This window comes from Equus przewalskii, chromosome 17, assembly GCF_037783145.1.
Source record: "Equus przewalskii isolate Varuska chromosome 17, EquPr2, whole genome shotgun sequence".
Taxonomy (NCBI): Eukaryota; Metazoa; Chordata; class Mammalia; order Perissodactyla; family Equidae; genus Equus; species Equus przewalskii.
Genome location: NC_091847.1, coordinates 32909472 through 32920135, shown reverse-complemented (window position 1 = coordinate 32920135; position 10664 = coordinate 32909472).

Here is a 10664-nt window from a genome sequence, read left to right as displayed (position 1 = left end):
CCTAAACCCTGGTGTGTGTCTGCCATAAGGAGGAAAACCTATCATTTAATTAGATAATGAGGTGATACTTTTCAAAGAGGCTGCAGGTGGTGAAGAGAGCCATTATCAAGTTAAAAAAGAAGATGTAGGAGTTTAAGGTCATGGCAAAGGAGAAGAGTGGGAGGAAGGGCTCCTAGGCATTTGGGTATGACACTCATTCAGGAACTTTTGTAGAGCTCATCTTCTGGGACGGCCATTTTGCTGGGTTGTAGAGGCAACATTGGGACGTAAGATAGAAATGTTCACTGACTACTTTGAAGCCACTGCCTAGTCTGGCAGAGAAGGTAGGCAAACAGGCCATCACTATAGTGCCGCTAAAGAAATACTTGGGGTAGAGTTGGGGGCGGGGGTCAATTCTTCCCTAGGGTATGTTAGTCATTTCTAAAATTATTGGCATAATTCTCACAGAAAAAGAAAGCATGCGTCAAAGTTTTATTTACCTTATTATTGACAAGTAAACTAGCAGAATGAGAAAACTGTTCAAAAAGAACATAAGAATTGGAATTAAAAAGTCAGTAGGGAAAAGTATATTAATAAACATTGTTAAACTAGGAACAAAACTGATCTATGCCCTGTAGTACTATGAAACAGTGATTTGGGGGGTTATTTTCTCTGCTAGACAGAAAAGAAAATAATCCATACTTCCAGTTTTTTTTGGAAGTTAAACTTCTAACTTTACAGAGTTGTAAAATGTCATTCCCCTAATTAATTGTGATATTAAGTAAAACCAAGTTCTATTCCCCAAAAGAGATGGCCCACGAGTGGGCTTATGGAGCATGTCTAGCATGGTATTAAGAAGGCAGATATTTATTTTTTGCCTTATTTCTGTGTTTTGAGAACTTTTCTTTGACAAGGGTCAGAAGCAGCTGCCCAGAGGCTGAGAGCCGATGGATGGTGTTTGCCCTGGGAAGGGATAAGGAGGGAGAGAAGACAGCAGTTGGTTGGTAGATGAACACCAAGTTCAGGGATGGCTGAATTTTGACAGCTTAGTGTTTACAACTCCTATTTCATGGGTGAGATTCCTTGATTCTTCAATCGGAGACTCACACATGCAAAGGTACAGGGAAGGGAACGTGTAATTTGCTCTGTGAACTTCTCCATGTAAACCATCTTAGTGACAATGCATGACATTTCCAAAACACAGTATATAATTTAAGGAACTGAGCTATCCCGACTGGATTTCATTACTCCAGTACCATTTCCTGGTGTAAATACCGGGCGAGGAAAATAAAAACCCTTTCAACTTGAATGGGCTCTCTTCCATATTCTCCACTGACTCCTCTTCAAAACTGAATGATTCTGGAAGGGTTCCTCACCCTTCTGGCCTCAGTGTTCTCAGCTGTAATCTGAAAATAGTATTTCACAGTGTTATTGTGAGTTTTGGAAATCATGTTAAGTAATAGATGTTGAAAAACAGTAGTTATTATTCTAAGAACTTGGCAATACCAACACCCCAAGAAAAGCTCCCTCTGCTTGGAATGCCTCATCTCAGCACTGGCATCAACGTGTTACTCAAGCTAGAAGACAAGGGGTCATTCAGGACTTCTCTTTCCTCTTTTCTCCGTTTGTGTGGCCATGACCTTCCGTCAGGCCTATATCATTTCTTGCCTGGCTTAGTGGGTTAAATAGTATCCCCTCAAAATTCACATCTACCTGGAACCTCAGAATGTGACCTTATTTGAAAATATGGTCTTTGCAGATGTGATTAATTAAGGTGAGGTCATACTGGATTGGAGTAAGGCCTTAACCCAATGACTAACATCCTGATAAGAAAGGAAGAGGACACAGAGACTCAGAGGAGGCAGGGGAAAAGGTCACGTGACAACAGAGGCAGAGGGTGGGGTGACGCAGCTGCAAGACAAGGAATGCCAAGGATGGCAGGGGACCACCAGGGACTAGAAGAGGCAAGGAAGAATTCTTCCCCAGAGCCTTCAGGTGGAGCAGGATTCTGCCAAGACCTTGACTTTAGACTTCTAGGCTCCAGAACTGCGAGAGATTAATTTCTGCTGTTTTAAGCCATCAACTTTGTGTAGTTTGTTATGGCGGCTCTAGACAACCAATACACATGGCTTTCTTTCAAAAAAATCCTTGGAGCCTCTGATCCTCGCAGCTGGTTCTGTGTGTGGCCCTTGCTGTGTTCTCTCTACCCTCTCTTGTGACAGCATTTCACGGTAGCATTTGTTTGTTGGTTTCTTTCTCCCTTTCCTACTGTGTGGTCTCCTTGAGGGCAAGAATTTGTCTCTTTCTACTTATTTATCCCTTGTTTATAAAGGAGTGCCTGGTACATACTAGGCATTCCACAAATACTTATGAAAGATATGAACAATTGTTGTAACCCCACAGAATTTAATACAGGGTTTTGTACTGAAATAAGCCTCTTATAAATGTGTGTTCATCGGTCCAGGAATTTTCTGTCTTTTTGTACAGTCTTCCCACCTGCCAACATCATTAGACTAACATTCATCTCTTACCCCCTGTTTAGAATGTGTCCTCATTTCTTACTCGTATTATTTCCTCCAAGGTAGGAAATTCAGGACAAACTCAAGCAGCAAGGTATCCCATGCTTTTATATTTTTCTCAAGCAGGTTGGCCAATAATTGCTCCTGGCAGGAAGGCGTGGCACCTGGCAGTGCCTGGGTGGTTCTCTCCATTTGCCTCTCTCCTGACTAGGTTTCACCAGTAAACAAAATGTCCCTTGTGACTTAATTTCATAATTATGAAGATTTGCTGGGTCTGTCTCTTCTGGTGTCTGGGTATTGTCAGCTATAGGAGGTCACTGGGGACTTCTCAATGTCTATTAGCTGTCTACCCATTAATGCTTGAGATATTAAAATGTTTAATCAGTAGAAAATACTACATAGCATGTGTTAGTGTGTTAAGACTGTCCTGCAGTTAACATATTTCTAGCAATTCTGCGAAAAACAATAGAAGTAGAATAAGCCTCTTTTTGATTTTTTTTGAAATTTAATATTGGAGAAAATTAACCCAACAAATGTTTTACTGATTCAGATATTGTAAGAGTACTAACTTAAAGAAGAGGGACTTTTAGGAGTGGGTGGGAAGAGGGGTACAGAATATAAAAAAGGCTTTTTGGTTATGGGAGAAATTTTTTTAAATGAATAAGTGATTTCATGAGGGGCATAAAAGGATAAAATGTAGAAAGCGTAGCAGTTTCGTGGGATGCGTATGTGAGTTGGGAGGAACAACTTGCTCCTGATGAAGATTGATGTTTAGGGTTAACAGTTTAACATTTATAAAAAATATTAACCAAAGTAAACAGTTTACCCCCTTCTTTCTCCTTGGCAAGATGCCTCCTAGACTGAAAACCCCACAATTTCCTTGCCTCATTCTATAAATCACCAAGCATTTTGGATTCTGTCTCCATACCAACCCTTGTATTTGTTCCTCTTTCCCATTCTCTGTGCCACTAGTGTAATTAGCTCGTACCTGAGTTGTTGCAATATTCTCCCAACTGGCTTGGCTCTACCCACCCCCATGCCCTCAATTCAGGAGATGTGCCACTAACAGATTAATATGTCTAGAACGATTAGCGGTATTTGGGAGGCTTAAACTGTCTGGCTGGTGGTAATTGTCCTACCCTGAAATTTCATTGCAACATTTAATCTTACGTTCTCATTTTTATCCATGTACAGCATGTGTTTTCTGATAGCCTATTCATGCTCATCAAAGATTAGTATTCCAGCATATATTAACGAATATTTTCTGTTTTTTTATGTGTAATTTTCAGATATGAATTAGTTTCTTTTCCTTTTTTTTTTTTTCCTAAAGCTAGTAAGCTTCATTCACTTATAGGCAGCACTGTGTGTCAGAAGAACACTGCCTATGTGGCAGTCATACAGCGTAGAGATTGAGAGCATGGGTTTTGTAGCTTGATAGATCTAAGACTGAATTTTAGCAACGCTACTTACCGACTTGTGACTTTGGACCTCCAGGTTCCGCATCTATAAAATGGGAATAGTAACTAAGACGCCTTAAGGTTTTGTGATAATAAGATGAAGTCCTCATCTGGGGCTTGGCTCCTTGTGGCAAATGGTAGCCATTCTTATCATTCTTGTCAGTCGTGGGAGGGACCGTGCCATAGATTAGAGTAAATAGAGAAAGATGGTTTAAAAAGTATTCCTTATATTTGCTTTTGCCTCAGGCCTTTATCTATAATAGGAGGAACGTGGTAAGGAAGACACTGCTTGATGTTACAAAGCGTAACTTACAAAAAAGAATACCCTCCAAAGCGGTCTCCTCATTTGTACAGAGGTCTCCCTGCAGCAGGCTTCATTGTTTCACAGCATAATTCTGGGAGGGAATGTCAGAATGATGTCTTGATGTTTTTTGTGCCTGGGAGAAGAGGGAGTGATTTCTGTCCAGGCTGATGACAATAGGTGATGCCACCTCTTGATCCCCTACAGGGGCTGATCTCTGGCTTTATGATGTTAATGGACACTTGACTCTACTAGCTTTCTGCCTCCAGCATACCTTGGGCCAGTTTAGAGTAGATTCTCGTAGTTTTCAAATTCCCCCTTTATTTTTTTTGCAGGGGCAGGGGGTTGGTGGTGTGTACCTCTGCAGTTAGTAGTATGTCATAAACCATGCCATACAGTCAAGAAATTGCTTTAAACCCTTTTAACTGATCTATTCTGGTTTTTTTTTTTTTCCCGCTGAGGAAGATTAGCCCTAAGCTAACATCTGTGCCAGTCTTCCTCCACTTCCTATGTAGGTTGCCATCACAGCCTGGCTGACTAGTGGTGTAGATCCATGCTTGGGATCCAAGCCTGTGAACCCAGTTGCCAAAGCGGGATGCACCAAACTTAACCACTACGGTGTGGGGTCAGCCACATGATCTATTCTGTTTTATCACATTGGAGTATCAGATGAGATTACCTTCTTTTCAAATATTTAAATGAATGCTCCAATCCTTATTTTTTCTCCATTGTGAGAAGGCCTTTATTCCTTCTCTGGGGTCCTCTCTCTAACTCTAAAAATCGCAGGGATGCTTACTCAGCAGAAGGGTCAGGCTTGAAGGAAAGAGACCTGGTAAGCCTTCCTAATTTGCCATGGGAACTCATCCTGGTTAACAAGTTATCTCCAGTGGCCTGTCATTTCAGTGTGTGAACCTAAATAAAGAGGGAAACTGTGGCAAGCTCAAATGACCAGAAATTGAGTTTATTCAGGAATGGCAGAGGAATGGCAATTAGGGAAATGCATACTGTAGCAAGCTACAGGGGAGTCGCTTGAGGGTTTGGGATGGGTTGTGTTTTGAGCAAGGGGCACAAAGAGGGGGAAGTCCAGCCAGAGTATAAGCTGTTAAGTTCACCGGCTTGAGGATGGGGAGAGATTCTTTGAAGATGTTCGTTAGTCAAGAGATAAGTCTCTGTCTTCTGTCGATTAGGCATTTAGGGATATTAGTCTCTCAGTTCTTAAGTTCCGTCCTTCTGAGGGTGCATGGGTGAGATTCGCCGTTTCATATCCTCTGGTTCCATTTTAGATTGAAATTCTTTCACAAGTGCGATCCTTGTCGTCAAGGTCATCAAGACCTGTACCCATCCCTGACCTGGTGGTAGTTTCTGCAGGTGAAGTCAGAAGACTTGGCCTGGTGTTAAACTCAGCGGTATTGTTACATGCCAAGGTAGGCCAGCTCCCAGGGATATGCATCTTTAGGGACAGAGCTCTCTCCTTCTACCTAAACAGGCATTATTGTTAGGCATGGATTCTGTTTGCGAATTCACCTACTTGATAAAACTTATTTGTAACCCCTGTTCCCAGACAAAAGCTCAAAAAATTGGAGTTGCCTGACAGGCATGTTCCCAGCTGAGGTAGAACAAGGTGATGCTCTTTCTTACTTCAGCTCTCTCACTGTAAACGTGTCATTTTTGCGATATTTAGTGCCATGTTTTTCACATTTCTGTGCTTTTTTTGGGTGATACGCCCATTTAAAATGGCTCCCAAGCATAGTGCTGAAGTGCTGTCTAGTGTTCCTGAGTGTGAGAAGGCTATGATGAGCTTTACAGAGAGCGTACATGTGGTGGTAATCTTCATTCAGGCATAAGTTACAGCGTGGTTGGACGTGACTTCAATGTTAATGAATCCACAGTCGATATTAAATAAGGCATCTTTAAGCAGACACACACATAAAACAAGGTTATGTAGTGATGGGTTGGCAAAAATGTTGTGACCAGAGGCTTGTAGGAAACTAACCTTGTATTTCCCCTAGGAGTGATGGCTCAGTATTATTAGCTAATTCAGTGTTCATGGCAACTTTATAGGATGGAACAAAAACGATAATGAAAATCGACTATGTATACAGCCATTTCTTTAAGATGTGCCCCTGATGCTAAGGAAGAGTAGTCAGAAATTGTCCTTCTGTAAGACCTTGTGGAAGTTACCAGACTCTCTTAGTTTCCAAAAGGTCGGCCCTGCCCTTCTTGCTGTTCTCCAGTGTGCTGGTACCCACAAGGGGGCTCTGTCTTCCTTGTCACTGCCACTAGCTGGGGTAGGGTGGTGGGGGGTGTGGCACAGGGTGGGAGGGTAATCCAGAGATGGCACGGGGCAACTCACCCTCGCCTCTTCCAGGCAGCCTTCCACCAGACCCTTCTCCTGTGGTCTTTCCCTTGGACCCAGATACGGAGAAAACTCCTCCTTCTGGCCTCTGAATGATTTATAGCGGGAATATCTACTTTCCTGCTCTCATCCTCCCTAAGTATAATTGCAAAAATAAAACAATCTGACACTGGTGCATTTCCCAAGATTCGAGCTGTCCAGTTGTAGCCAAGGTCACCCTGATGGAGAGTGATGTAAACACTAAAAACAGTTATCTGTCGGTCCTGTTTCTATCGTTGCTAGAATAAAGGCTGAGGCTTCGCTGGAGAGCGAAGTGTAGAACAGCACAGTCCACGGTCAAGTCAGGTTCGAGCTGGGCTGCAGGCTGAGTTCATGCTGAATCCAAACTATATTAGATTTTTGTCACTGGACCTTAACTTTTAGTGAAGAATTCAGAGGGAGCAATCTTTTCCTAAATTTGACGTCTTCTTGACACAGTTGAAAAGATTTCTCACGTGTGTAAGAGACCAGTCCTGACTAGCTAAGCTATTGCTGCCCTGAGAATTTCTATATAAGGGACCTTAGGGGTGTTCACCCCATATTCCAGAGATGGGGTTCAATTTATACCCTTCCTGTTTTTTATTTTAATGCAACTTTACTTTTTCTTTCAGGAATGCATTTTTAAAAATGGCTTGTGGCAGAGTAATGACAATTTTTAATCATAAATAAACAAAAATACCTTTAAAGCTTAACATTTTGACAGGAAATGCATGTGTATCCACATACTCATAGATGCGAAAATTATTCAAGGCTAACAAGTCTTGCTTGATTAGGTGTATCTTTTTTTGCCCTTGCTTTGTCTTTTTTATGCCAGTTATAATGCTTTGTATTAATTTAGTGTATGTTGATTATATATAATCGTGTCTGTGCCTCCCTTTTCTTGCCACCTGCTGCTGTCCCAGTCATAAGGATTGTTATAATCTGTGTATGTTTTTCTTTCATCGTCTCTCTCTCTTCTGTTCTATCTTTCATCAACCTATGCAACGGCGAAATCAACTACAAGACATAGAATTGCTTTTAGAGAAACCCCTGTCTACCGCTCAAATATGGTAATGAATAAAATGTAACAGCAGCAATTTGAAAGAAAGGAGCTGTTAAAACAATAGTGGTATCATGGAAACAGCAGCAAGACATTCTGGTGTAAACGATGGGACTGTTGCTTTGAATGCTGGACCATGACATCTTCCATGATAGAAAACATCATAGGGAATTGACTTTGCACTCGGTATTCAATAACTGTCTGTTATCTTTCATTATTAAAAGGAAGAAAATAATTCCTTCCTCATTGTTGAGCAGTGTGATGTGAGAAATACGCAGCTACAAGGTCATACAGCATGAAACTATTTACACCAAGATTATTTTTTTGTTTCTTAGGTTGAGAATCAGAGACAGTTACAACTTGAAAAAGCACTAGGGGGAGCCAGACCCCTTTCAGATGAATTCTTCTTTGTCCTGCAGCTGGAGCCCAACTCCAGCCCACATTTAGATCGGCTTGTAAACTTGAGAATTTAGTGCTCATCTCAGTCCATAGACGCGGTTACATGTGTATTTGAAATTTAAAAATCACAGATTTTAGAGAGTAAACTTTTATGCATTAAAAGGGACTTAAGAGACCTATTATCTAAATGCAATCTATGGACCTTGTTTGGATCCTGATTCAAACAAACCAGTCTTAAAAAGATGTTTGTGGGACAACTAGGGAAATTTGAGCAGGCACTAAATATTATATTAGGGAACTATTGTTAATTTTATTAGGTGTTATAATGGTATCTCGTTAATGCCAAAAAATTCCTTTTAAATCCTGTTAAAGATGCATATGGAAGATTTTTTACATGAAATTATATGATGCCTGTAATTCATTATAAAATATCTCACAATAAAGTGTGTGTGTGCACGTGTGTGATTGTGTGTGTGATAATAGATGAAATAAGATTGACGATATCTTGATAATTGCTGGAACTGAGGTTCATTATAACACTTTTGTGAGTGTTTGAAATTTTTCATTAAAAGTAAAAATAAAAAAGTGCAGACATTATTTTCTCCTGATTTATATTTATGATCTAGTTTATGATCATTTATGGCTGATGTGTATTTTTTACATTACGAACTCTAGTATACAAGAAAATACCATCTTGTCCCCTGAAGGGCAGCAGAATATGCCACTCCAAAATGTGACTGTAGGAGCTGAGGACATTCCACCTCAAAATATGCCACTTTGGCGTATTGATTATTTTGAGCTGTAAGCATTTGAAAAATAGCAAATTCAGGGAAAGGCTTTCTCCAAACTCCCCTTATCTGCCTAAAGACAGATCTTCCAAAGGAATCTGTTGTCATAAATCTCCTCCCTGGGAGTTTCATCAACCAGGAAGGACTGACTCTTCTCTCAGGAGAGGAGACTGGAAGTCAACACCACATACAGATAAACTTTGTCACAGACCATCACACTTCCCATCTCTTCTTCAAGGGCCCATTCATTTTTCCTAAAAATCATTTGCTCTCCCCTAAGAGGCCTACATCTCTCCTCTCCTTTCCCTGTTAAGATGGGATTTAAGCCTGAATTCTAAGCCACCTCAAGGAGTTACTCATTTTTCCCTGGTATCTCCCATGTATACTTGAGGTACACGTTAATAAACTTCTGTTTGTTTTTCTCTTGTAAATCTATCTTTTATTACAGGGGTCTCAGCTAAGAACTCAGAAGGGTAGAGGGAAGACTATTTTTCCTCCCCAATACCCCCCCAAATTTAATTTATATTTTATATTTTTGTTTTACTGGATATCAGAAACTAAACATCATTTAATTCAGAATAATTTCACATTGCACTGAGTCAAAAACTTAATTCAAGATAATCTGAGTCAATTTTGGATTGTCCCACCTCTGCCTGCACAGCAGGGTCTAATCCATTAGAATTGCTGAGTGAAAGCCAGTGAGTAGGAGGTGGTGATGGTGAGGTGGGGCTGGGTCCTTGGTTGTCGCCTCTGTAGTCAGACGTCCTGAAAGATGACTTCGATCTTCTCTGCTGTCAGTCTGTCCTGCTGGTGACAGCCACATTGCCTGACAACCATCTGCAAGCCCTCTTCAGATTTGCCAAACCTCTCCTGGAATGGGGAAAACACTTGCCCTGGCAGTCTCTGTTCTGCCTGCTTAGCCACTTCATCTCTACTTGTCTGATACCACGTTTGTCCTGGAAGGCCCTGGAGGATTTCTCTAGGACACTTGCCACTTCCACAGACTCTATTTGGGGACAAAGGCACTTTCCGCTTTCAAATCCCTTTACAAGTCTGGGGGGTTCGGGAGATACTCGGAAGAAAGAGACACATACACACCACCTTCCTAAGGAAATATTGCGGCGTCTAATATCTCTCGCTGAAGTCTGGTGTCTCTGTCTGGTCCGGCCGGGGGGCCTAGCACATAATTTTCTATAACGATTGCTTATGACGTAAACATGCCAAAAATCCTTCAGAACTCTGGATGCAGAGAAGGGTCAGGGGTCAACAGGAATTATGAAGAGACATTTTAATCAATTTATATAATAAAGTGTTATCCTATTGGATAATTTTAATTCAAGACTTAATTTTGCTTCTCATACAGATGTGAGGTAGGGAAGCAGTAGGTTAAGAATAGTGATTAAGAATGTGGGTCCTGGACTTAAATAGACCAGTGTGCTAGTCCTGCCTGTGTCTTTTTAGTGGGATCAGCAGAAATTTGTTAAGGTTTTTAAACTTCAATCTTCTTACATATAAAGCAGAGGCAGTAATATCTAAAATGTTTTGGGAAGGGTTAAACAAGCATATATAGAGAGAGTGCACAAAGAGAATTTAGCCCTTTATATGAAACTAATAAATGGCAACCAATTTTATTAAGAATAACAAAAGCAGAAAAAGCCCCATATGCAATTTTTGCATCTGTTATTGGACTTTTTTCCTAGGACTTCTCAAGTTATTAGATCAGGTCTTACAGGACCACATGGGAATTTGGGTGCAGCTCCAGGAAACTGAAACTACTATAACTCAGA